Below are 27,809 nucleotides of genomic sequence, written 5' to 3'. Positions count from 1 at the left end.
ATGGAGGGACAGAGGGAGTTGGAGAGATACAGCCAAGACTCTGGGTGAGTGTAGATGCTGAAGGGGTGGAGAAAAGCCACATTCAACTGTTAGCCTGGGATTCCTGGGTCCAGGCAGGAAAGACAGGGATGGAGGGATTGGGGAGGATCTGCGGGCGGGACTTAGTGAATTCAATTATAGACGTGGGTTCAAGGACCATGTGGAAATTTCTGGCATCCCGTTGCCCATTTGTGTCTGGCCACAGGAGAATGGTCTACCCATTACTCAGTCTTGGGTTCCATGCATAGACCATCAAGTGACCTTCCACAAGGGGGCCAAGGACACACAGTGGGGAAAGGACAGTCTCGTCCACAAACGGTGTTGGGAAAACTGGATATCCACATGCCAAAGAATGAAACTGGACCCTTATCTCATGCCGTACGCAAAAATTAACTCAAAATGTAGTAAGACTTCAGCGTCCCATCTGAAAAGCCTAAAACACCTAAAAGAAAACACATGGGAAGAGTTTCTTGGCAGCAAGGATGTCATAGATCTGACACCAAAAGCACAGGCAACAAAAGCAAAAAATACACAAATGGGATTGCAACAAACTGAAAACACTTCTGCATAGCAAGGGAAACAGCACACAGCAAAGAAACAATATCTCTGCAGAATGGGAGAAAATATTTGCAATCTGCACATCTGATAATATAGAGAGTTTGGACAGAGGAGATGCCCTTTAAAAACTTCAGTGACTATGCAAAGTGGATTGGGAGGGTCTGCCTTGTAACGGGAGTTCTGGATTGCTGGTTTATCCAACTCGAGCAATTTGTCTTAATTATGCAAGTAAATTAGCTCAATGTTACCTCTTACTGAAAGATGCAAGCTTTATTATTATGTGATGTCTAGTTCCCTAGGGGTATAACGAGGGCTCTAGGAAATTGGTTGATTTTTCAGACGGTTGGTGGGATTTCATTTATTCTCTGGAGAACCCTTCCCATCTGTGCTCCTATCTGGAAAATTCAAATATTTTTTGTTGTCTACATAATACTCAGCACTCTTGAGGCAAACGTCCCAGCTCCTCTGAGCCGCTGCCCAAGTTTTGCAAATCAGATTCTGTTTCAGAGAACTGTCTGAAGCTCTTAAGGGTTTTTTTTATCTTTCATCAAATTTCCTTTAAAATTCTCTGAACAAGCTTATGCCTGCACCAAATTCACACTCAGGGAACTTCTAATAGGTGACTTGGTGCATTGTTTTTGTTGTAAATGAGTTTGGCAGACACCAGGTTCATTTTCCCGGAGCTGTGCAGCTCATGGCTGTGGGTTTGCAGGTACCCATCACAGCACTGGAGAGTCATGGACAGAAGCCCCCATCCTCCTGCTTTCACAGAGAGAAGACAGTCCCCGCTGAGGGCCAACATTAGTCTGAGCACAGTAGAAAAACAAGGAGGTGGGCACATTTCCAGGTAATTAAATCTGTGCAGAAAACTCCAGAACCTAATTGAGGCTGAAAACTCTATTTTGGTTGTTATTTGTAATCAATCCAACCTGGCATTTCCCGTCAACTTTGCGTATTGAGGCATACTCCCAAAATGTTCTGTCAGTTATTTAGAAAGGAAAAGGTCACTCTTGCAAAATTTTTGTTTATTTTTTTAGTTGAAGTATAGTTGCTGTACCATATTATATAAGTTACAGGTGTATAATATAGTGATTCACAATTTTTAAAGGTTATACTCAATTTGTAGTTATTAAAAAATACTGGCTATATTCCCTGTGTGTGCTGTAGAATATATTCTTGTAGCTTATTGATTTCACACATAGTAGTTTGTACCTCTTAATCCCCTCCCCCTATCTTGCCCCTCCCCCTTCCCTCTCCCCACTGGGAACCACTGGTTTGTTCTCTATATCTGTGAGTCTGCTTCTTTTTAGTTATATTAACTAGTTGTTGTATTTTTCTAGATTCCCCATATAAGTGATATCATATAGTATTTATCTTTCTCTGTCTGACTTATTTCACTAACATAATGCCCTCCAAGTCCATTCATGTTGCTGCAAATGGCAAATTTTCATTCTTTTTTATGGCTGAGTAGTACTCCGTTGTATATATGTACCACATCTTCTTTATCCATTCATCTGTTGATAGACACTTAGGTTGCTTCCACATCTTGGCTATTGTATAAATAATGCTGCTATGAACATTGGGGTGCATGTATCTTTTCAAACCAAAAATTTTAGCTTAAAGATCTAGAATTCTGCATTTTATTTTTTTTGTAATCAAACATTACATATATTTTTTAAGTTGGAATATAGTTGCTTTACAATGTTGTATTAGTTTCTGCTGTACAGTGAAGCGAATCAGCTATATGTACACCTATATACCCTCCCTCTTGGACCTCCCCCCCCATCCCACCCATTTAGGACATCACAGAGCACCGAGCTGAGCTCCCTGTGCTATACTGCAGGTTCCCACGAGCTACCTATTTTACACATGGTAGTGTATTTATGTCAATCCTAATCTCCCAATTCATCCCACCCCCCCCATGTCAACACATTCGTTCTCTACATCTGCATCTCTATTCCTGCCCTGCCAATATGTTCATCTGTACCATTTTTCTAGATTCCACATATATGCGTTAATATATGATAATTTTTTTCTTTCTTACTTCACTCTGTATGACAGACTCTAGGTCCATCCACATCTCTACAAATGACCCAATTTCATTCTTTTTATGGCTGAGTAATATTCCACTGTGTATATGTACCACATCTTCTTTAACCATTCATCTCTCAATGGACATTTAGGTTGTTTCCATGTCCTCGCTATTGTAAATAGTGCTGCAGTGAACATTGGGGTGCATGTATCTTTTTGAATTATGGTTTTCTCTGGGTATATGCCCAGAAGTGGGATTGCTGGGTCATATGGTAGCTCTAATTTTAGTTTTTGAGGAACCTCTATACTGTTTTCCATACTGGCTGCACCAACTTACATTCCCACCAACAGTGTAGGAGGGTTCCCTTTTCTCCACACCCTTCCCAGCATTTGTTGGTTGTAGATTTTCTGATGATGCCCGTCCTGACCGGCATGAGGGGATACCTCATTGTAGTTTTGATTTGCACTTCTCTAATAATTAGTGATGTTGAGCATCTTTTCATGTGCTTTTTCGCCATCTGTATGTCTTCTTTGGAGAAATGTCTATTTAGGTCTTCTGCCCATTTTTGGATTGGGTTTTTTGTTTTTTTTTTTAATATATAATATTGAGCTGCATGAGCTGTTTGTATATTTTGGAGATTAATCCTTTGTCAGTTGCTTCATTTGCAAATATTTTCTCCCATTCTGAGGGTTGTCTTTACGTCTTGTTTATTTCCTTTGCTGTGCAAAAGCTTTTAAGTTAATTAGGTCCCATTTGTTTATTTTTGTTTTTATTTTCATTACTTCAGGAGGTGGATCAAAAAAGATCTTGCTGTGATTTATGTCAAAGAGTGTTTTTCCTATATTTTCCTCTAAGAGTTTTATAGTGTCTGGTCTTACATTTAGGTCTTTAATCCATTTTGAGTTTATTTTTGTGTATGGTCTTAGGGACTGTTCTAGTTTCATTCTTTTACATGTAGCTGTCCAGTTTTCCTAGCACCACTTATTGAAGAGAGTGTCTTTTCTCCATTGTATATTCTTGCCTTCTTTGTCATAGATTAGGTGACCATATGTGCATGGGTTTATCTCTGGGCTTTCTATCCTGTTCCATTGATCTATATTTCTGAGTTTGTGCCAGTACCATACTGTCTTGATTACTGTAGCTTTGTAGTATAGTCTGAAGTCAGGGAGCCTGATTCCTCCAACTCCATTTTTCTTTCTGAAGATTGTTTGGCTATTCGGGGTCTTTTGTGTTTCCATACAAATTGAAAAATTTTTTTGTTCTACTTCTGTGAACAATGCCATTGATAATTTGCTAGGGATTGCATTGAATCTGTAGATTGCTTTGGGTAGTATAATCATTTTCACAATATTGATTCTTCCAGTCCAAGAACATGGAATATCTCTTCATCTGTTTGTGTCATCTTTGAGTTCTTTCATCAGTGTTTTATAGTTTTCTGAGTACAGTTCTTTTGCCTGTGTAGGTAGGCTTATTCCTAGGTATTTTATTCTTTTTGTTGCAATGGTAAATGGGATTCTTTCTTTAATTTCTCTTTCTGATCTTTTGTTTTGTTAGAGTATAGGAATGCAAGAGATTTCTGTGCATTAATTTTGTATCCTGCAGCTTTACCAAATTCATTGATTAGTTCTAGTAGTTTTCTGGTGGCACCTTTAGGATTTTTTATGTATAGTATCATGTCATCTGTGAACAGTGACAGTTTTACTTCTTTTCCAATTTGTATTCCTTTTATTTCTTTTTCTTCTCTGATTACTGTGGCTAGGACTTCCAAAACTATTTTGAATAATAGTGGCAACAGTGGACATCTTTGTCTTGTTCCTGCTTTTAGAGGAAATGCTTTCAGCTTTTCTCCCTTGAGGAAGATGTTAGCTGTGGGTTTGTCATACATGGGCTTTATTACGTTGAGGTAGTTCCTTCTATGCCCACTTTCTGGAGAGTTTTTTTTTTATCATAAATGGGTGTTGAATTTTGTCAAAAGCTTTTTCTGCATCTATTGAGATGATCATATGGTTTTTATTCTTCAGTTTGTTAATATGGTGTATCACATTGATTGATTTGCGTATATTGAAGAATCTTTTGCATCCCTGGGATAAATCCCACTTGATCATGGTGTATGATCCTTTTAATGTTTTGTTAGATTCTATTTGCTAGTGTTTTGTTGAGGATTTTTGCATCTATGTTCATCAGTGATATTGGTCTGTAATTTTCTTTTTTTGTAGTATCTCTGCCTGGTTTTGGTATCAGGGTGATGGTGGCCTCATAGAATGAGTTTGGGAGTGTTCCTCCTTCTGCAATTTTTGGGAAGAGTTTGAGAAGGATAGGTGTTAACTCTTCTCTTAATGTTTGATAGAATTCACCTGTGAAGCCATCTGGTCCTGGACTTTTGCTTGTTGGAAGATTTTTAATGACAGTTTCAATTTCACTGCTTGTGATAGGTCTGTTTATATTTTCTATTTCTTCCTGGTTCAGTTTTGAAGGTTATACCTTTCTAAGAATTTGTCCATTTCTTCCAGGTTGTCCATTTTATTGGCATAGAGTTGCTTGTAGTAGTCTCGTATGATCCTGTGTATTTCTGTCATGTCAGTTATAATTTCTCCCTTTTCATTTCTAATTTTATTGATTTGAATCCTCTCCCTTTTTTTTCTTGATGAATCTGGCTAAAGGTTTATCAATTTTGATAATCTTCTCCAAGAACCAATTTTATTGATCTTTGCTGTTATTTTCTTCATTTCTATTTCATTTATTTCTGCTCTGATATTTATGACGTCTTTCCTTCTACCAACTTCGGGGGGGTTTTTTCTTGTTGTTCTTTCTCTAGTTGCTTTAGGTGTAAGGTTGATTGTTTATTTGAGATTTTTCTTGTTTCTTGAGGTGAGGTTGAATTGCTATAAACTTCCCTCTTAGAACTGCTTTTGCTGCATCCCATAGGTTTTGGGTCTTCATGTTTTCATTGTCATTTGTTTCTATGAATTTTTTAATTTCCTCTTTGATTTCTTCAGTGATTTATTGGTTATTCATTAGCGTATTGTTTAGTCTCCATGTGTTTGTGTTTTTTACAGTTTTCTTCTTGTAATTGATTTCTAATGTCATAGCATTGTGGTCAGAAAAGATGCTTGATATGATTTCAAATTTCTTAAATTTTCCAAGGCTTGATTTGTGACCCAAGATGTGATCTGTCCTGGAGAATGTTCCATGTGCACTTGAGAAGAAATTGTATTCTGCGTCTTTCAGGTGGAATGTCCTATAAATATCAATTAAATCTATCTGGTCTGTTGTGTCATTTAAAGCTTGTGTTTCCTTATTTATTTTCTGTTTGGATAATCTCTCCATTGGTGTAAGTGAGGTGTTAAAGACCCCTATTACTATTGTGTTACTGTCGATTTCCCCTTTTATGGATGTTAGCATTTGCCTTATGTATTGAGGTGCTCCTATGTTGGGTGCATAAATATTAATAATTGTCATATCTTCTTGGATTGATCCCTTGATCATTATGTAGTGTCCTTCCTTGCCTCTTGTAACAGTTTTTATTTTAACGTCTATTTTATCTGATAAAAGTATTGCTACTCCAGCTTTCTTTTGATTTCCATTTGCATGGAATACCTTTTTCCATCCCCTCACTTTCAGTCTGTATGTGTCCCTAGGTCTGAAGTGGGTCTCTTATAAATAGCATATATACAGGTCTTGTTTTTGTATCCATTCAGCCAGTCTAGGTCTTTTGGTTGGAGCATTTAACCCATTTACATTCAAGGTACTTATTGATATATTTGTTCCTATTACCATTTTCTTAATTGTTTTAGGTTCATTTTTGTGGGTCTTCTCTTGTGTTTCCTGCCTAGAGAATTTCCTTTAGCATTTGTTGTAAAGCTGGTTTGGTGGTGCTGAATTCTCTTAGCTTTTGCTTGTCTGAAAAGCTTTTGATTTCTCCGTCAAATCTGAATGAGATCCTTGCTGGGTAGAATAATATTGGTTGTATTTTTTTCCCTTTCATCACTTTAAATATGTCCTGCCACTCCCTCTGGCTTGCAGAGTTTCTGCTGAAATATCAGCTGATAACCTTATGGGGATTCCCTTGTATGTTATTTGTTGCTCTTCCCTTGCTGCTTTTAATATTTTTTCTTTGAATTTAATTTTTGTTAGTTTGATTAATATGTGTCTTGATGTGTTTCTCCTAGGGTTTATCTTGTATGGGACTCTCTGCACTTCCTGAACTTGATTGACTATTTCCTTACCCATATTAGGGAAGTTTTCCACTATAATCTCTTCAAATATTTTCTCAGACCCTTTCTTTTTCTCTTCTTCTTCTGGGACCCCTATAATTTGAATGTTGGTGTGTTTTGTGTTGTCCCAGAGGTCTCTGAGACTGTCCTCAATTCTTTTCATCCTTTTTTCTTTATTCTGCTCCCTGGCAGTTATTCCCACCATTTTAATCTTCCAGCTCACTTATCCGTTCTGCCTCAGTTATTCTGCTATTGATTCCTTCTAGTGTATTTTTCATTTCAGTTATTGTGTTGTTCATCACTGTTTGTTTGTTCTTTAGTTCTTCTAGGTCCTTGTTAAACATTTCTTGTATTTTCTCGATCCATGCCTCCATTCTCTTTCCGAGATTTTGGATCATCTTTACTGTCATTACTCTGAACTCTTTTTCAGGTAGGTTGCCTATTTCCTCTTCATTTATTTGGTCTTGTAGGTTTTTACCTTGCTCTTTCATCTGTAACATATTTTTTTGTCATCTCATTTTTTTTGATGGGTCAGGCTGTATTCCTGTCTTATTGGTTGTTTGGCCTGAGGCCTCCAGCACTGGAGTTTGCAGGCAGTTGGATAGAGCTGGGTCTTGGTGCCGAGATGAGGACCTCCGGGAGACCTCACTCTGCTTAATATTCCCTGGGGTTTGAGGTTCTCTGTTAGTCCAGCAGTTTGTACATGGCACTCCCACCACAGGAGCTCAGGCCCAACCCCCAGCCTGGGAACCAAGATCCCGCAAGACGCATGGCGTGGCAAAAGAAAAAAAAAAGGAACAAACGGAAAAGAGCAGAAAAATAACAAAGAATAAAAAATAAAATAAAATTAGAAAGATAAAAAATATATTAGAAAAAATAAAAATGAAAATGAAACAACAACAACAAAGCAAAACAGAACCACAACAGCAAAAAAAAAAAAAAAAAAAAAAAAAGACCAGAGGAGGCCCTGGGGGAGAGGGGGCTTAGACCCAGGACACACATGGCCAGAGGGGGCTCCAGAGGGCAGAGTTTCAGGCCCGGGACCCCAGCAGGCTCGCCGGGGCCAAGCAGGCAGGGGAGATGCTGGCCTTGTTCTCCTCTGATCCTCCAATCCCCTGAAGGTCTCTCCCCGTCCCCACTGATCCCCTCGCCATGAGTGGGCCTTTCTGAGGGTGGGAACCCCTCCCCTCCCCCAGCCATCCCCGAGGGACACCAGTCCCATCCCGCCTCCACCTTTCATCCCCCCCCCCCCGCTCCTTCCCCTCCACATCCTACCCAGTCATGCGGGGATTCCTCTCATCCCCTTAGGTGTCTGAGGTCCCCCACCAGCACCTAGTAGGTGCCCTGGTTATGAGGAGATGCAAACTCCACATCCTCCTACTCTGCCATCTTGACCCCGCCCCCTACAATAGAATTCTGCATTTTAAATCACAAGAGGCATGCTTGGAAATTTATGACTAGGTCTTCCAGCTTTAATAAATGCTTGGACATTTTATGATTTTGACCTCTGGAGCCAAGCTAATCTGTTCCAGTTTTCTTAGAAATATTCCAATTTCTGATTTGCAAATGGAAAATCAGGCTAGCAATGCTTCTGCCTTTGGGTAAGAGAGATGGATGTCAGGATGTCAGAATTTCCTTCAACTGTCCTTTTTCTTTGACTCTGGTTTTGAACTTGGAAAATGTAGTGCAAGACAAATAGGGAAATGTGAGTAAGAATAAGTAAATTTATAAATTTTCAAAGCATCAGCAAAGGTAAATGAAAGAATCCGTTTCCAGCATGGAAAGCAGGCAGATTTTCTGAAAGATTGGATATAACTAGAATTAGTTTTATGAGATCTTTTGTGGTTACTCCCCAACCGTATTTTTATAAGTCAGTATGAAAACCTCCACCTGTCATGAACTGTGTTTTCCTGTGATAATCCGAAATGTGCTTCCATTCAGGAAATCTCAGCTGTGGGTTGACATATATTATCCTGTCGTGGGATAGTGGAGGATCCAGCAGGAAGTAGTGGTCATGTTTTCTAGTTTCCAGTCATCCCATCCTGGGTCACTCGCTGTTCTCTGCTGTATCTACACCAACCCAATTTTAATGCCTGTAAGATACTCACTTTTAGGTAGAATTAGAAAGAGAAAAAAAAAGAGCACAAATACAGGAAAAAGATCAGCATAAACTAGGAGTGGGACAGGACTTGAATTCCACCAACTGCCACCCAAATGGAAAATTCCAAGGAGCATCAACCCCCTTGATTTTCAAATGCACTCTAATTTATTCTGCTTTCTGAAGAGCACGACCAAGAATGGATCTTCTTTGCAAAGTCAGGTGACAGGTCTTTAGATTTGCTGTTACAAAGGATCCCCTCTGCAGGGTTTGATTTGGGGAGAATTTAAATTTGAATTGACAGGCATCATTCTCCCAGCCCTGGGAGATCCATTAGGCTAAGAGATTAGTTGCTTGTTCTCCAAGGGTTCAATAGGTAAAACAAATTAACCAGAGGCTTCACCCAACAAAGATTATCTAACCCGAGGGCAAACGTGTTGCCCCTGGTGATGCAGAGGTATTAGCTGATGATTCATCATCTAAATGCTGAGCTCCTTAGCTGACGTGGAAAGACAGATACACTGGAGGGTCACTTGTGGGCTACACACCCCTCACATTTGCACATGTGATGCTGGACCAGGACTGCTCCTGTGGCCTGCAAGCCATGCTGGGAAATGTGGGGACCAGATGGACAGATCAGCGGGCACAGCTGTCTCTGCCCCAAACTATCCGATCCCCTGACCCCAGTCAAACACCAGGACAGATACTTATAAATACTAACTCTAACCCCCTTCTGGGAGATACCCTGGTATTCTGTATGAAATTGGGGTTCATAGTGGTATGGACCTCCATGGTAGAAGAGACCAGAAAAGGTAACAATGTAGATTCCTTGTCAGGGCAGATTCCAGGGGTATGAACAATGCTGGGAAAAGTTTTGGGCAAGAAAATATGAGCGTAAAGAGGAATTGGGCATACCCATTAAGATGGCCACTACTTTTAAAAAATAGAAAATGACAAGTGTTGGCAAAGATGTAGGGAAACGGGGGTCCCTGTGCACTGTTGGTGGGTATATAAATGGTGCAGCTGCTGTGGGAAACAATGTGGCAGCGCCTCAAAAATTAAAAATAGAATTACCATAGGATCCAGCAATTCCAATTCTGGGTGTACACCCAAAAGAATTGAAAGTAGAGTCATGAAGAGAGATTTGCACACCCATGTTCATAGCAGCAGAATCCACAACAGCTAAAATGTGCAAACAACCCAAGCATCCATGGAGGGGTGAATGGATAAGTAAAATGTGGTCCATCCGTGCAAGGGAATATGATTCAGTCTTTAAAAAGGAAGGACATTCTGTCACAGGCTACAGCATGGATGAACCTTGAGGACATGATGCTGAGTGAAATAAGCCAGACACAGAAGGACAAATACTGTTTGATTCCACTCCTGTGAGGTCCTTGGTGGAGTCAAATTCACAGCGACAGAAAGTAGGAGGGTGGGTACCAGGGGCTGGGGGAGGGGGATGAGGAGTGAGTGTTTAATGGCGACACCTTCAGTTTTCCAAGAAGGATGAGTTCTGGAGATGGATGATGGTGACGGTTGCAAAACCATGTGACTGTACTTAATGCCACTGAACCATAAGTTTTTAAATGGTTAAAATGACACTTTTTTTTCACCAAGAGTGTTTTTTCTGTTTTTTTTTTAATTTTATATTGGAGTAAAGTTGATTTACAATGGTGTGTTAGTTTCAGGTGTACAGCAAAGTGAATCAGTTATACATATATATATCCATTCTTTTTCAGATTTCTTTCCCATATAAGTTATTACAGAGTATTGAGAGAGTTCCCTGCGCTATACAGTAGGTCCTTGTTAGTTATCTATTTCATACATAGTAGTGTGTATATGTCAGTCCCAAACTCCTAATTTATCACTCCCCTGCCCCCTGATTTCCCTTTGATAACCATAAGTTTGATTTCGAGTTCTGTGAATCTGTTTCTGTTTTCTAAATAACTTCATTTGTATCATTTTTATTAGATTCCACATATAAGTGATATCATATATTTGTCTTGTCTGACTTACTTCATTTAGTGTGATAATCTCTAGGTCCATCCATGTTGCTGGAAATGGCATTATTTCATTCTTTTTGATGGCTGAGTAATACTCCATTGTATACATATACCACATCTTCTTTATCCATTCCTCTGTCCTTGGACACTTAGGTTGCTTCCATGTCTTGGATATTGTAAATAGTGCTGCTATGAACATAGGAGTGGATGCATCCTTTAGAATTATGGTTTTCTCTGGATATATGCCCAGGAGTGGGATTGCTGGATCATATGGTAGCTCTATTTTTCGTTTTTTAAGGAACCTCCATACTGTTCTCCATAGTGGCTGCACCAATTTACATCCACACCAACAGTGTAGGAGAGTTCCCTTTTCTCCACACCCTCTCCAGCATTTATTGTTTGTAGACTTTTTGATGCCGGCCATTCTGACTGGTGTGAGATAATCAGGGAAGCCCAATAAAACTGCACAAGGCTCTTTGGAATTTACTGGTTAGTCCCTGGAAGGTAGAAGCTCAAACTCTCCTAGAAAAGGCAGGCTTGAATTGACCCCATGCTCTATCTCAGCTTCTGTGAGGCTGCCCAACGGGTGGGCAGAAGGCAGCAAGGCCACCTTACACTCAGCCACATAAAGTTTGCAAAGCTGTGATGGGTAAATGAGGATTTCCATGTGTCAACTGGCCAAATGAATTGATTGTCACTTTTTCATCTTGGGAGAATTGAGGATAAAGGGCCTCATAATTCAAAGAGTGTGTTGTGGGGAAAGGGGCCAGACTGGGCAGATGATCAGGGCTCGAGAGGAAGAGTAAGAATTCTTGAGCCCAGATGTGGGGGGGGAGGGGGAGATGGAGTGGGTGTGCTTGTTTAAACCTAACACAAACTTGTGTTGTGTTGTAAGGGGTATTTTGAGAACTCCTACTCTTGGGGGGGGGGGGAAAGACTTACATGTGCCTTTTAAAAAGTAGAGAAATCCAATTTCATGAAAATGCGATTGCTTTGTGCAACATTGCCTCTGCCTTGAGCTCATGGAACCCCTTTGTAGACCAGGGAGGGTGTCTCTGTGAGTAGATCTGGACGTGCCCCAGAAATCTGATGAGGCACCTGTCAGATCTCAGGTGTGTTCACGGGGAGACACGCTGGGACCCCAGAGGCATAGGCTGGGTAGGAAGGGGCAGTGGTAAGCAGGGTTGCAAGGTGGCCTCAAGACTTGTGTTCCCTAGTGCACACACCCTGTGTAATCTCCTCCCTTGCAGTGTGAGCCGGACTTGTGAGCACGATAGGTGTCACTCCTGTGACAGTGTAGCTACGGGTTAACTTGAGGTCATCAGAAGGAGATTATCCTGGGTGGGCCTGACCTAATCAGAGAAGCCCTTTAAAAGTAGAGGAATTCTTTTTTTTTTTTAATTGTTTGTTGTTGTTTATATTTTTTTATCTTCTTAATTGAAGTACAGTTGACTTACAATGTTGTATTAGTTTCAGGTGTACAGCAAAGTGATTCAGTTAAACATATATATGTATCTATTCTTTTTCAGATTCTTTTCCCATTTGGGTTATTACAGAATTTTTTTTTTTTTAATTTATTTATTTATGGCTGCGTTGTGTCTTCGTTTCTGTGCGAGGGCTCTCTCCAGTTGTGGCAAGCGGGGACCACTCTTCATCGCGGTGCGCGGGCCTCTCACCATCGCGGCCTCTCTTGTTGCGGAGCACAGGCTCCAGACGCGCAGGCTCAGTAGTTGTGGCTCACGGGCCCAGCTGCTCCGCGGCACGTGGGATCTTCCCAGACCAGGGCCCGAACCCGTGTCCCCTGCATTGGCAGGCAGACTCTCAACCACTGCGCCACCAGGGAAGCCCTATTAGAGAATATTGAGTGGAGTTCCCTGTGCTATACAGTAGGTTCTTGTTGATTATCTATTTTATATACAGTAGTGTGTATCTGTTAATCCCAAACTCCTAATTTATCCCTCCCCCACCCATTCCCCTTTGGTAACCATAAGTTTGTTTTCTATGTCTGTGGGTTTATTTCTGTTTTGTACATAAGTTCATTGGTATCATTTTTTTTTTTTTTAGGATTCCACATAGAAGCAATATCATATGGTATTTGTCTTTGTCTGGCTTACTTCACCTAGTCTGATCATCTCTAGGTCCATCCATGTTGCTGCAAATGGCATTATTTCATTCTTTTTATGGCTGAGTAATATTCCATTGTATATATGTACCACATCTAAAAAGAAGGTGAATTCTGCCCACAAGAACGAAGTTGGAAGAGAAGCTCGACCTTCCAGTGAAAATACAGACCTTAACAACTAGTTAAAATATCAAGTATGATCTACTCCACTCAAGGGGATTTCAACCCAATAGCCGGTAGGTGAAACACCTAATAAGCTCATCATGTGAATCTGCCTGAATCATGCAGCACGTATGAGTGTGTGTAGTCGATATAACAAGATGGCATGTGAGTGCAGAAGGATAATTATTTCACCTGCACAGTATATGCAGAAATGGAGAAAATGATTCAGGGTTAAGCCCCACTGAGATCATTAGTCTGTCTCGGGGCAGGAATATTTCACAGTAGAGGAATATTGGGGAAATTTTACAACACGTTCTGTCCACAAAGCAAGCATCACTCTTTTGGGTAAGGGATGATGACCTCCCAGGTGGGTCCTGGTAGTCGACTCTTTGACATTCAAATATGACAATTCAGATGCAGGTGGCTCCCAAGATGAACCCAGATGGCAACTAGACACCTTCAACAAGTCTCCCACCTTCCCATCTGGTGGGGTCTTCTGGTGACAAATCATCTCCCTGTCCGATCACATCTGTGACTGGCCCTTGTCCCTTCTTGTTTTCTGGATATAAGAGAAACATCAGGCACCAATGGTCACCAACACATCAGTGTGATTATTTTAATAGACTTAGACAAACTTAAGTGGGATGGATGGTTCCAATCCCATTTTCTGACCAAAAGATGCTCAGAAGACTTGAGTCATCAACTATAAGTCATCCATGACTAATATTATTATTTTTTAATTAATTAATTAATTAATTTATTTATGGCTGTGTTGGGTCTTCGTTTCTGCGCGAGGGCTTTCTCTAGTTGCGGCAAGCGGGGGCCACTCTTCATCGCGGTGCGCGGGCCTCTCACTATCGCGGCCTCTCTTGTTGCGGAGCACAGGCTCCAGACGCACAGGCTCAGCAATTGTGGCTCACGGGCCTAGTCGCTCCGCGGCATGTGGGATCCTCCCAGACCCGGGCTCGAACCCGTGTCCCCTGCATTGGCAGGCAGACTCTCAACCACTGCGCCACCAGGGAAGCCCCCCATGACTAATATTATTAATGGTGGAAGAACCCTTCATGGAGAGAATAGGGTCGCTCACCAAAAGAAAGGCAGCTGCACTGCCTTTCGATAAGGCAAAACCAACAAAAGTCCACCATACCTCAGTGTCTTAGCTCAAGATGCCAGAGAGTGGGTAGCTTAAACAAAAGTAATTTATTTTCTCACAGTTCTGGAAGCTAGATGTCCAAGATCATGGTGTGGGCAGATTCAGTTCCTGGCGAGGCTCTCTTCCTGGCTTACACATGGCATCCTTCTTGCTGTGTCCTCACATGGTGGAGAGAGAGATCTGGTCTCTTTCTCTTCTTATAAGGTCAGTAATCCCATCATGGGGGCTCCACCCTCAAGACCTCATCTACCTCTAATCACCTCCCAAACACCCACCTCCTAACACCATCCCACTGGGGGGGCAGGGCTTCAACATAGGAATTTTGGGGGAGGGACACAATTTAGTCCATACAACTCATCCTTGTAAATAGCATCATTCAGTTGCTCAAACCAAAATGGAAGCTTGATTCTTCCTCCTTCCCCATATTTAATATATTTTTAGGCTTTGCTAATTCTATCCATGACAGACATGTCCAATTTTCCCCATCATGGCAGCCACCAGCCCAGACCCAGGCACATCATGAACCTGGACCACAGCCTTAGTCTCCTAAGCATCCTACCTTTTGTTACCATTCTCCAACTCATACTCCAGGCAGCTGCGTCTCCAGCTTCACAGCCTCACCTCCAACTGCGCAGCCTCACCTCCATGCCACAGACTCTAAACTCTCCATCTCCCCACTGTATCCTACAAGACCCAGTGTGATCTTCTGGGGCCTCAGTCTCTCCATGTCACCCCACTCTCTCATCTGCCCTACTCATTTCAGGCACATCAAGCTTCTTTCTGTTCTTTAACCCACTGGTCCTCAATGGTCTCCTATGCTCCTTTCCTGGGTGTTCATTCTTTCTTGGGCTTCAAGATGAATGACACCCCCTCAGAGAGACTTTCTTTGATTTTTCCATTCACAGGGACCTCTCCCACCATCTGTTTACTTCCTCAAGACACATGTCAGATTCTTTTTTTTTTAATTTTTTAAATTTAATTTTATTTATTTATTTATTTTTTGGCTGCACTGGGTCTTCGTTGCTGCGCGCGGGCTTTCTCTAGTTGCGGCGAGCAGGGGCTACTCTTCGTTGCGGTGCGCGGGCTTCTCATTGTGGTGGCTTCTCTCATTGCGGAGCGCAGGCTCTAGGCACGCGGGCTCAGTAGTTGTGGCACGCAGGCTCAGTAGTTGTAGCTTGCAAGGCTCTAGAGCGCAGGCTCAGTAGTTGTGGCACACGGGCTTAGTTGCTCTGTGGCATATGGGGTCTTCTCGGACCAGGGCTTGAACCCATGTCCCCTGCATTGGCAGGCGGATTCTTAACCACTGTGCCACCAGGGAAGTCCCCATATCAGATTCTTTAGTTCTTCATTTCTTTTTTCTGTTCACCGTTTATCCCTCCTAGTGCAATAGATGTTCCCTGGGAGCAGGAAGAGTTTCCAATGGGAGGCTGTCCACACCTCCCAGGACCTGCCTCACAAATAAGCAAAATGTGTTAGGTGGATGAGAGAGGAGATGACCATCCTCACCTGCCTCCCATCCCTACAAGCAGGATCTCCTCCCCCCAGGATGTCTTCCACCTTCTCCTCCCCTGAGGAGCTGCGCATCCCCCAAGGCTGACCCACAGAGCAGAATCTTATCAAGACTGTGACTTCCTCCCACATGTCCAAACTCCAATTAAAATGACTAATAGGGGTTCAAAGAGGGAGAAATCAATGTCATGTCTAAAAAAAACAGGAGCTGGTGGCACTCCTATACCAGAATCACAGAAGGAGTTTAGCTGGACATATTGCTACGTATAAAACCAACTAAAATACAAACCAGCATAATTGAAAAAGAAGGAAAAAGCGGGGGAGGGATAAATTAGTAGTTTGGGATTAGATACACACTACTATATATAAAATAAACAAGGTCCTACTGTATAGCACAGGGAATGATATTCAATATCTTGTAATAACCTGTAAGGGAAAAGAATCTGAAAAAGAAGAGAGAAATATGTATGTATAACTGAATCACTTTGCTGTACACCTGAAACTAACACAACATTGTAAATCAAGTATACTTCAATAAAAAAAAAGAAAAGATTTTAGTAAAAATATGAGATTCAGAGGAAATTGGAATATTTGATCCTGAGAAATAAACAAACTGAGGTAAAATGGTCTGCACACAATAGAAAAACATGATTGCTGAGTTTAAAGAAATGATGCAGGCACTTTGCACTGTGAGAAATCAAATTTGGGTGAAGTAGAAAACTGACGAGGAAGAAAATCTTCCCAGCATGCAGAGGGAAGTTTAAAATGCTTAAGGGGAAAAAAAAAAAAAAAAAGATCAATTTTGAGACGTTAAGAAGAATCGCCAAAGCCAATCTGTGAAAAAGGATTTCCTACAAAGGAATATGGGATAGACGGACCAGAAGCAGTAATTATAGAAATGATAGAAGGTAAATGTTTTAAGCCAAAGAAATAGAAAAATGACTGCATACTGACTTCTCAGTGAAAATTTGAAAGAAAACCAATTCTAGACATGTTCTGGTAGCATTGTCAAACAAGATAAAGAATACTCTACAAGTGCTCATGGAAAGATAAAAATAACAGAAGAGCCAGGACTGGTTTGGCTTCATTTCATCTCAGCCACAAGAAATGACACAATGTTATTGGACCTCCAAGCACTGATGAGGGGAAGAAAATCATTATTAAAAATTCCTCAGTGAAACCATTATAGAATTATCTATCACTCCCAAAGTAGTGTTAATTTTCAATACCGTTAATACAATTAACTATATTCTACTTGGTAACCGTGCGGTGCTGCAGACTCAGGAGAGGTGGAGAGGAAACCACTTTCTAAGGAAACGAATGAATCCTGCAGCCAAATAGATTTATCCCCTGAATCGAACATTTTTTGTGTTATGCAAATTATTTGCCTCCAGAGCGGTTAGAAAGCGTAAAGAGGGGGTGATTCTTGATCCACACTTCAAAAAGACATCAAAAACCAGAAAGCAAAACAGATGATGATTTTCAAAAGTTTTTCAAAAGTCAGGGCACAAAATCAAGTTAGTTTTACATGTGTATTTAACAAAGGTTGGATTTTGACAAACTTTTCTTTAAAAATTAAATCCATGAAGTCGAAAAAAACAAAAACAAAAAACAAAACAAAAACAAAACAAAACAAAACTCCTGACTTAGAATACAATTTCTGTATAGGTACTGTTGGCTTCTGTCTTTAGCCTGAAATTCTATAGTAAAATTCCCTTAAGGAAATTAAAGGGTTTTGAACACACACACACACACACACACACACACACAAAATCAGGGCACAGCCAAGTCATCCTTGTCTTCAATCTATCAAGCCATGGAACAGGGATAAAATATCTTTAATAGGATTTTCTGATGATGACTAAACAATTTGCATAGTCTTCTCTGAGGGACAAAATCAAAATGAGTTGATTGTAATGTGTTTGATCCTTTCCTCTGTAGATTAGTGCTCCTTAAAGAGGCGGACAAGTCTTCCCACATGAAAATTTGGAATTGAAAACCTTTCTAAGAATTAAAGTATTTGCTAAAATCCTCAACTGGCATGTGCTACAAAGAAAAAATTACAATTGTATGGGAAGGAGATCTATCTAAGACAGGATATTTTAAGAACCAGGCATCCATGAATCTGCTGAAATGTTTTATCCTTTTCATCATTTCAGAAACTCAGTCCCTCAACTTTATGGAAGACCCTATTGAATACGCAGAAAATGGAAGTGGGATGGTCCAAATCCACAGAGACGAACTCCCGTGCCATCTGCAGAATCGTTGACTCAGTCCCTGGTGAGTGCCCTTGTGTGTGTCAGTAAACGGTGTGTGTATTCATGAGCTGCTTAGTGGAAAATATGCTTCTTAACACTGACCTTGACCTACAGGTGTTGAGGGGATGAGGTAGGTAATCCCCTGCCATATTAATCATGGTGACCATCCTCTGCAGTGGGTCTTCCGAGACAGAGATTCAACTTAGGATTTCCCTATGACATACTTTCTCGGGTCCAACTGGGACTCGGAACCAGGAGGGAGGGTACCATACGGCAGGGCCACCTGAGGCCCATTTGGGTCTGAGTCATAGCTGGGTCAAGAGCAGTTCAGCCAATCCATGGAGCCTTTGCTGCACATGAATTATATGTGAGAGTCAGGCACAAAATGAGAACAGAATACAATCAAGTACTCGACCACGATATCTAGGATTTAAGCCCTGCTCAGGGCACAGGACATGTCTTAACTTGCAGCATCTTCACTACAGCCCTTGAAGGAAGACAGTCTTCCGGCCGATATTTATAAATGAGAAAATTGAGGCACAATGCTTGAGTCAGCGTCAAGGTCACAGAGTTCGTAAACGTGGAAGAGTCTGGATGCTAATTCAGACAGTATCAGGCGCAGGAAAAGGAAATGACTTGTATTTAAGTGTTGGGGCCAATGGTTAATTTCCGAACGTGGTCACCATCTATTGGAAAACCCCTAAGGTCTAGAATTTTAGAGATGGAGGGCAGAAATTCCTTCTAGGGAAGAAATACCCAGAACCCCTGGTGGAGAGTCATCTGGGTTCTGCCGGGAAGTGCCCAGGGAAGCGGTCACAGAACGCTGTGTAGCAGCCAAGGTTCTCACCTCCCTGGTCTCTGACTTGAGGGTCTTCCACCGAGAAGCAGTAGGAGCTCCTCTTAATAGCAGAAGCTATATTAGTAGTCGTTGTGGTGACAGAAATTGTCTCCTCAACCAGACTCTCTCAGGCTCCCCTAAATTCTTCAGTGAGGTCTGATGTTTGGACTTTTGTGTACATTTCTGCATTGTCCAATTTTAGCAAGAGCCATGCTTAGTCGGTTTAACCAGAACCCACACCCTTCATATCTGGTCATCTCCATGTCTGGTCAACTTCATATCTGCTCATCTCAATATCTGATCAGGTTCCTCACCCTCCACGCCCCACGCCCTCAGGTGATGTCTGGTCACCCTGCCCTGCCTTCAGCAGGAATCCTGTGAGGTCAGTTTAGCCAGAAACCCCTCACCCCTAATTTTCCTGTTAGTAGTTTTCCATCCACTGACCCTCACCTGCTCCATGGCTATAAATCCCCACTTGCCCACGCTGCCTTTGCAGTTGAGTCTGGCTCTATACTGAGCTCTCTTTGCCCTATTGCACTAGTCCTGAATGAAGTCTGTTTTTACCACTTTTTCTGTCCTGCTCTGCTTTTTCTTTAACAGTAGTAGTAATAATAGCAGTAGTAGTTGTAGCAATGATTGGAATAGGAGTAGTAGTCGTAGTAGCAGTAGTAACAATAGCGGCAATAGTTGTTGTATTAATAGTAACAATACTTGTAGTAGTCGTTAGCCTAGCAGTAGTAACAAGAGTGGCAATAGTTGTAGTAGCAATAATTGTAGTAGCAGTAGTAACAATAGGGGCAATAATTGTTGTAGTAGCAATAATTGTAGTCATTGTAGTAGCAATGCTAGTAATAGTAGTATTGATAGTTGTTACAGAAGTTGTAGCTGCGATACTTGTAAAAATAGTTGTAGTAGTAGTAGTATTTGAAGTAGTACCTATCGTTGTAGGAGGAGGAGGAGGAGGAGACATAATTATAGAAGCAGTTTAGCAGTAGTAATAGCACTAGGTCTAGTAGTAATCGTTATCATAGAACTAGTTGTTGTAGTAATTGTAGTTGTAGCCACAGTAACAATTGTAATAGTAGTAATAGTGGTACTGGTAATTGTTATAATTGTAGTAGTAAATGTAATAGTTGTAGTAGTAATTGTAGTACCACTAATGGTTGCAATAATTGTCATTGTAGCACTAGTAATAATTATAGTAGTGTTTGTAATAGTAGTAGTATTGTAGTAATTGTTAAAATTGTAGTCATAGACATAATAGTTGTAGTGATGGTTGTAGTAGTACTAATTGTAATCATTGTAGTTGGAGCAGTAGTAATAATTGTAGTAGCCATTGTAATAATAGTAGTTTTTGTAGCACTAGCAACTGTTGTAGTTGTGGTAGTAATAGGAGTTGTGATACTAATAGTTGTAGCAGTCATTGTAGCTGTAGCAATAATTGTAGTAGTTGTGATAGTAACAGTAGTAGCTGTAGTAGTCCTAGTAGTACCATTTTGCTGTCATAGCAGTAGCTGTAGCCATAGCAATAATTGTAGTAGTAGTCATCGTCAGAATTGCTGTGCTTGTAATAATAATAGTAGCAGTTGTAGTAGCACTAATTGCTGTAGTCATTGTTGCAATAGTCACAATTGTAGCAGCAGTGGTAGTAGTAATTGTAGTAGTAGTAAGTGTTACAGTTGTGATAGTAACCCTGAGAGTTGTAGTAGTAATTATACCAGTACTAATTGCTGTAATAGTTATGGCACTGCTAATAATTATAGTAGTGTTTGTAATCATAGTAGTTGTAGTAATTGTAACTGTAGCAGTAAATGTAATAGTTGTAGTGGTGGTTTAGGAGGGGTACCTTTTATAGCAGTAGCAACTGTTGTAGTTGTAGTAATAAGAGTTGTGACAGTAAGAGTTGTAGCAGTACTAATTGTAACAGCAGTAGGTGTAGCAGTAGTGAAAATTATAGTAGCTGTGATAGTAGTAACTACTACAGTAGTAGCAGTCATTGTTGTAGTCATCGGAATTGCTGTACTTGTAAGAATAATAATAGTAGCAGTTGTAGTAGTACAAATTGCTATAGTCATTATAGTGGTAGTAGCATTTGTAGCAGCAGCAGGGGTAGTAGTTGTAGCAGTAAATAGTACAGTTGTAGTAGTAAACCTCATGGTTGTAGTAGTAATTACACCAGTACTAACTGCTGCATTCATTGTAGCAGTAGTCACAATCGTAGCAGCAGTAATGGTAGTAGTAGTTGTCATAGTGGTAAATGCTACAGTTGTAGTAGTAAATGTGATAGTTGTAGTAGTTACACTAGCACTAGTTGCAGTATTCATTGTGGTCATTACGGTCTCCACACCGTCATCACTAACAACAGTCCCGCATGTAAGCTGTGCCAGGGGCCGGGTGCAGCTATAGGAGTTCTCACCGGCTGAACTCAGTGGACCCTCGCCGTGCCTTTATGTGACCCGTCCCGGCCTCTGAGAGGCGGAGTGACCTGCCCAAGCTCGCACAGCTGGTACCAGGCACAGTCTCACCCCTGCGTCTTCTATGCTTGGCCCTGCTTAGGAGACATAAGGAATTAAAACACACTTTCTAAAAAATAAAAATAAAAACCCAAAACAACACAAAAGGAGGCATGCCTCCTGTCTTCAAAGAATTCTCCACCACTGAGGGCCATCACGTCCGGGGAGAAATGGGGCAAGAAATCACCTCCAAAGACACGCACCTTCAAGATTACGGATGACGCACATGTGTCTATATTTGGATGCTCCAGGAGAAAAGTCTACAGTTTTTGTTTGCTATGAAAGAGATGTTTGAATCCAAGGATTGTGACAAACCATTGAGAAAATGGTTAAACCGATGGCATCTTGCCACCAAATGCCATTCCTCTCCTTCTCGAGAGGCAGAGAGACCCCACGAGAAAGCCGTTCCTCATTAGGAGTAGGCTGTCATCTAAATGGGCTCTCAGTGCAGCTTTGCAATTCTTCCTTCACCCCTGGACAGCTCTCGTGACCACAGTGACCGCAGCCAGGGAGCCCCAGGGAGCTTTGCAGCCTGAGGATGTTACAGCATCTGTGGGAGCCGAGCTGAGCTCGTTTGGTAACCTCATGGGAGACCCGTCTGCATCACAATTCAGTACCGGGTGTTTGCAAGCAGCCTGGTCGCAGACCTCCCACCCCCTCCCCCGTGTGCTCTCTGCAAGGTGAGCCTGGTCTCGTCTTGTTTGCTCTACCCAGGGCTGTGAGTCCTGCAGGGCTGGCTCCTGAGGGAGTTTGCATCTTCCTGATATAGGTCGCTTATGACTTAGATCCTCTCTCTGGTTTCCACCAGGGTGACAGGTGGTCGGACCGTGAAGGGACTTTGGGGACCTCCACTTTCAGATGGAAAAACAAAAGTCCACACCAGCTCCATGATATATTCGGCAACATGACCGTGTTTGAGCCCTTTTAATGCCAAGAACATCTCAATGACTATTGGGCTTGGATTTATGCACTTACATGACGTGTGGAATCGTTAGTTGTAGGTGCGTTTCTGTGTGTATAACACACAAACACATACGTATATAAACATCCATCCCTTTACCACACACACACACAACTTATACAGACATACACACACGCACTAATATACTTTGTTATACTTCATTAAAAGCATAACTATTAAAGTACATTTAGTAAAAGTATATTTTACATCTACTCATTGGACAACCTGTCTCAGTGTATTTTGAAATATTTATCATACACAACTTTCCCCATACAGGTGAGGTCAGAAAGCTTATTCTTTTTCTTTCCAATGTAGCAAAAGGGGGACATTAAGAAGACGGTGATTAATTATCGCATGTCCCCCAAAGGGCCAGATTCTTGCATTTGGAACCATTTCCAATGTAATGTCTTTTTCTTTACCCTGGAGCCCTGCCCACAGACCCCTGGGATGGGAGAAATGGGCCTTTTGGTATCACACACCCAGAATGATGTTTAACCAAATATCCGGGTGCCCCATGACTAGTCAAGTTGAAACACGAAATTAACCCTCACGGGTCTTCCACAGTTTCCTTTCTCCTCTAATCAGTGAGAAAGATGGAACCCTGGAAAAGTGCAACAGCTCAGACATTAAGAATAAGGAAAAACATTGGCAGGCATTCTATTTAGGGCTTTTTTTCCCCTATCCTTTAAGGGCTGGTGAATCCTGGGTGGATTTATTTTGTTCTCATTTTTGATGTTTGCTTTAAAATTTTGGAAAAGTGAATTATCAGTAAATGGATTTTTAAGTTTGAAATAACAGTGCAGATGTTTACAGATACAGTCCTCTGCATGCAGGGGTCAGAAAAGGCTCTCCAGAGACAGCTAAGCTAACACCTTAAGGGGAGTAGGAAGTAGCCAGCCACGAGGTGGAGGGCAGTAGAGGGTCCAGACAGGAAGACCGGTTCTTCTCTTAAGAATCTGAAGAAGTTCAGGCTGGTTCAGGGCAGATGCAGGGAAGGGTCTGGGGGTGGGGAGTGTGGATCATAGAGCGGGAATAGCTGGGAGAAGAAAGAGATGAAATTTGGGCAAAAGGCAGGGATTCTATCACCAAGTGGCTGATTATCCATGTTAAGCCATTTAAGTCCTTTAGTCTTAACCTATCAAGTGACAATTGTCAAGTTTCTGGCTGCACCTGGGAGATATTCAGGCTGGAATCCTTACAGTTGGGTCATCTGTCACCCCTTCAGGCATCCTGCCTAATACCAGCCCGCAGTGGACTCAGGTGTTGTATTTGTCAGGGTTCTGCAAGGAAACAGAATCAGCAGGATCTAACTATCTATCATCTATCTATCTACCTATCTACCTATCATCTGTCATCTATTCATGTATCATCTATTTATCCATTCATCTATCATCTATCCATCCATCCATCATTTATCTATCTACCTACCTACCTATCTACTCATTTATCATCCATCTAATCTATCTCTATTATCTATCTACCTATCCATCATCTATCTATCATCCATCTATCTATCCATCCACCTTTCATCTACATCTGTGTATCTATCTATCTATCTACTCTGGTATCTATCAATCATCTATCCATTTATATCTATATCTGTACCTCTATCTCTCTGTATCTATTATCTATCCACCTATCAATCCTCTATCTATATCTATACCTATACCTATATCTATCTATCTATCTACAGAAAGAGAGAGAGAGAGAGATTTCAAGGAATTGGCTCATGCAGTCATGGGGACTGGCAAGTCTAAAATCTCCAGGGTAGACCAGCAGGCTGAAGACCCCAGGAAAGAGCTGATGTTGCAGCCAAAGCCCAGAGACTGTCTGCTGGCAGAATTCCTTTTTGCTCAGGGAAGATCCAGTCTTTATTCTTTTGATGCCTTCAACTGATTAGATGAGGCCCACCCACACTAGGGAGGGCAACCTGCTTTACTCAAAGTGCACCAATTTAAAAGTTAATCTCATACCAAAAAAACACTCTCACAGAAACATCCAGAATCATGTTTGACCATAGATCTAGGTACCGTGGCTCAGCCACATTGACCCATAAAATCAGCCATCACATACCTATTCCCCATTCAGGAAGAGAGAGAGCCATGACAAAATGACTGAAGACTTGGCTAGGGGGCAAGAGCCCGAACCTCTCAGACAGATACTTCATTGCTGTGCTTCCTCACTCGACAGGGCCATGCCTCATTAACAATATTCCTTGCCAAGCCAAATGCCTGATTTGGTAAAATTCCCACATGTTTCTGCCTCATTTACTTGGAATTTTATAGTTGCTTAAAGGTACAGACATCACCACCTGTTCTGTATCCTAATGGACCCGTGTACAGCCTTCCTCATAAAGTCTGAAAAACATGATGGCGCACCCTGGTGCATTTTGTGGCAAAACATATTTTTTCTCCACAGATTATTTTTGCAGAAATGAGGCAAAAGATATCAGAGACTACTTCAGGCTTCTCAAACTTTACTGTGTCCATGATTCCCTGGGGGGTCTTGTGAAAATCCGATTCTGACCCAGCAGGTCTGGGGCGGGGCTGAGATTTCTGCATTTCTAAGAAGCTCCCAGGTAAGGCTGATGGTGCTTGTGTATGGACCACACTTGGAGCATCAGCGTATAGACCTTCATCCTCCGAAACCCCAGACAACGCTGAACCAGGCACAAACAAGTTTCTTGATTTCTGGTCTCTGTGGAGCGTCTTCACCTGAGCTTCTGTTAGTCCGTGTGTATCCTCTAAGTAAGGTGTTGCCCAACCTCCTAGAGGCCAGGTGCGCTGGAAAGTTGTGGCCACCCAGGGTGTCTTCTGGGGCGTTAGCTTTGTGTAATCAGGCGAGAAGCTCATTCAGCACACGAGATCACGTTATGGCCAGCGAGCGCACGTTCCCAAGGCTTCGACCAAAGTATTCGCCCCGATTAAAATGCTCTCGTGGTGTGGCATGAGGAGGCAATGCGCCAGGCAGCCAGGATGGAGACACAACTTAAGTAAACAGACTCCTACCCGCTGTCAAAAGTCCAGGCACACAAAACCACTCATAACACCCAGCTACGCCCTCCGCTGCATTCGTTGACTGTGCCTCGTTGACAACCAACCAAAGGGCTACAGTGTGTCTTCCACTCCTGCCCTTGCAGAATTATTTCAGTGCATTGGTCTTGAAGAGGATGCATGGAAAAGAGAAACAGAAGGCATGGCTGTGTGGACAAAAATATGTCACCTGTCATATCAGTAAACAAAGGACGTTGAGGCCATCAAGCCCTCAGCCACCGCAGCCGCCCCCAGTGGTGCCCCCTGAGGGGATTAAGGATGGAGAAAAACAGGATTCTGGCCCTTGAGAGTTAAGGTGCACATCAGAGGAATGATTTCAGTGAGCCCAGACTCTTGCATCTTCCCATACATAGAAAAGCGCTACATTCATTCTCTTGAGATGTCTGGTTTCTTTAATAATCTTTTGATGTTTGGATTACTTGGTTTTTGTTGCAAAAACCCCTATATACCCTGGCTGCTCCCTGACCTCTTTGGAACAGTCCCCCAGAGCTACCTGAGAGGCTGCATCCCGGGCTTAAGTCCTCAGTAAGGTCATTAAATAAAACATAATTCTCACCTTTTAGGTTGTGCACTTTTTTCAGTTGACAGCTGACGGCAGAGGACCATGACCAAATTCAAGGAAGGAACAATAATGAAATCAGAATTTGGTGGGCTGTGTGGAAATCTATCTTGGTTTATGTGGACCAGGCCATGGCCAACCCCTAGAGCTCTGAGCCCATATACCTGGCACTGCTGACTTGAAAAACCCTAAAATTAACCCCAAATTCTATTCCTCTAGATGCCGTAGTCATGCATGTGAAAATTAAATTATATTAGCTGGTAATATAATTAACTTATATGAGCTACCATTTTACGGGTACCATGTGTATATATATATTTATATTTATACGTATGTATATTTAATTATATTTATATAAAATATATAAATATATATATATATATATGATTTCCAAAATTGAGAGGGAATAAATAAATATGAGTCCAAAGCTGTCTCCAACAGTGAGACAGAATAAATTCCTGTTGTGTTAAGCCACCGGGTGTGGGGTATTTTATTACAGCAGCCCCAGGAAAACAAATGCCCAACGTAAATATCTCAGCAGAGGGAAATATCAGGTAAATACAAGCATAGCTCGTATAGACTGTAACTGATAGACTGTAACTTGGTGATTAAAATGCTCGTGCTGAGAAATAGGAGAAAAGTCGGGGTACAGATTTCTCCGTGTTTACTGGGAACTACTTCCAGCAGCAGGCTTGGGGGTGTGTTCGCACAGGTTTGCTCTGGCAGCGTTCCTGGTGTGGTTTGCAAGCCGCCACTCGTGAAAGCCACGCTGGGACCTCACAGTTGGTGGGAAACTGTGCTGTGATTTCTGATGGCTCCAGAGCTACCCGACGCCTTATGTGTTAACCACTAAGAAGCTAAGGAAAGGGAGGGGTCCTTGCCTGGATCCTGCTGGACCCACGCCCAAAAGTTGGTTGCATGATATTCAGTGCAGAAAGCAAGGAGAGAAGCCCTCATCCCCTGCAGCGGGCACAAACCCTGCTTGCTTTGTGCGCTCCACGCCCAATCGCCAATATTCCTCTTGGAAAGTGTCGACTTGGAAAAAAAGAAAGCACAACATGAGAGTTGTGAGCTAAGTTCTATTTGGGGCAAAATGAGGGCTATAGCCAGGGAGACAGCACCTCAGACAGCTCTGAGAACTGCCCCAAAGAGGTAGGAGGGGGGGTCAGTATATATGGGATTTTGGCGAAGGGGGAGTACATGCAATCAAGCACATATTTTTGCAGAAGGTTTCTGCTAGTCACGCGGAGATGTCACCAGGAAGGATTTTAGTGCTTTTCTGGATACGAGGAGATGCAAGCATTGGGCTCATAAAATCGTCTCCTGAAAATATCTATCTGAAGTCCCGCCAGTTTTACCCAGAGCACAGAGGGCCTCATTCCTGATCTCCACCCTGAACTGCTTTCCGGGGGTGTTGAAGGTCAGCAGCTGCAGCGGCTCTTGATTTAATCCTCGTAGAGGTAGACGGCAAGTGCCCATTTGTAGTTGTCAAAAGCAACATGAGAAAAGTACTCCCCCAGCCCCCTCCTAAGTCACCCTCATGAGCAGCTAATGGAGGGTGGTAACAGAGTGAAAAACCAGTGTGGATTACATGCCCACTGAGTACCAGTGGCTCCACTAAATGCTTACAATGCTCTGTTGACAAAGGGATGATGTATCTCCCATTTCACAGGTTAAGGAACTTAAGTTTAGAGAGATTAAGTAATCAAGTCACGGTCCCTCCACTGACCAGAGGCA

General features: G+C 42.0%; 1 long non-coding RNA gene across 1 annotated transcript in view; it reads left to right on the top strand.

The window, feature by feature from the left end:
• LOC133082514 (uncharacterized) overlaps positions 1–27,809 on the top strand; it is a 130,757-nt gene that overhangs the window by 84,975 nt on the left and 17,973 nt on the right. The window contains exons 3-4 of the long non-coding RNA XR_009698958.1: positions 13,009–13,302; positions 18,050–18,170. This is a non-coding gene — a long non-coding RNA (uncharacterized LOC133082514). The remainder of the gene's footprint in view (positions 1–13,008; positions 13,303–18,049; positions 18,171–27,809) is intronic.

Source organism: Eubalaena glacialis, chromosome X (assembly GCF_028564815.1).
Source record: "Eubalaena glacialis isolate mEubGla1 chromosome X, mEubGla1.1.hap2.+ XY, whole genome shotgun sequence".
NCBI classification, from domain to species: domain Eukaryota; kingdom Metazoa; phylum Chordata; class Mammalia; order Artiodactyla; family Balaenidae; genus Eubalaena; species Eubalaena glacialis.
The sequence above is the reverse complement of the archived record's forward strand: the minus strand, read 5'-3'. Positions and strand labels throughout refer to the sequence as shown.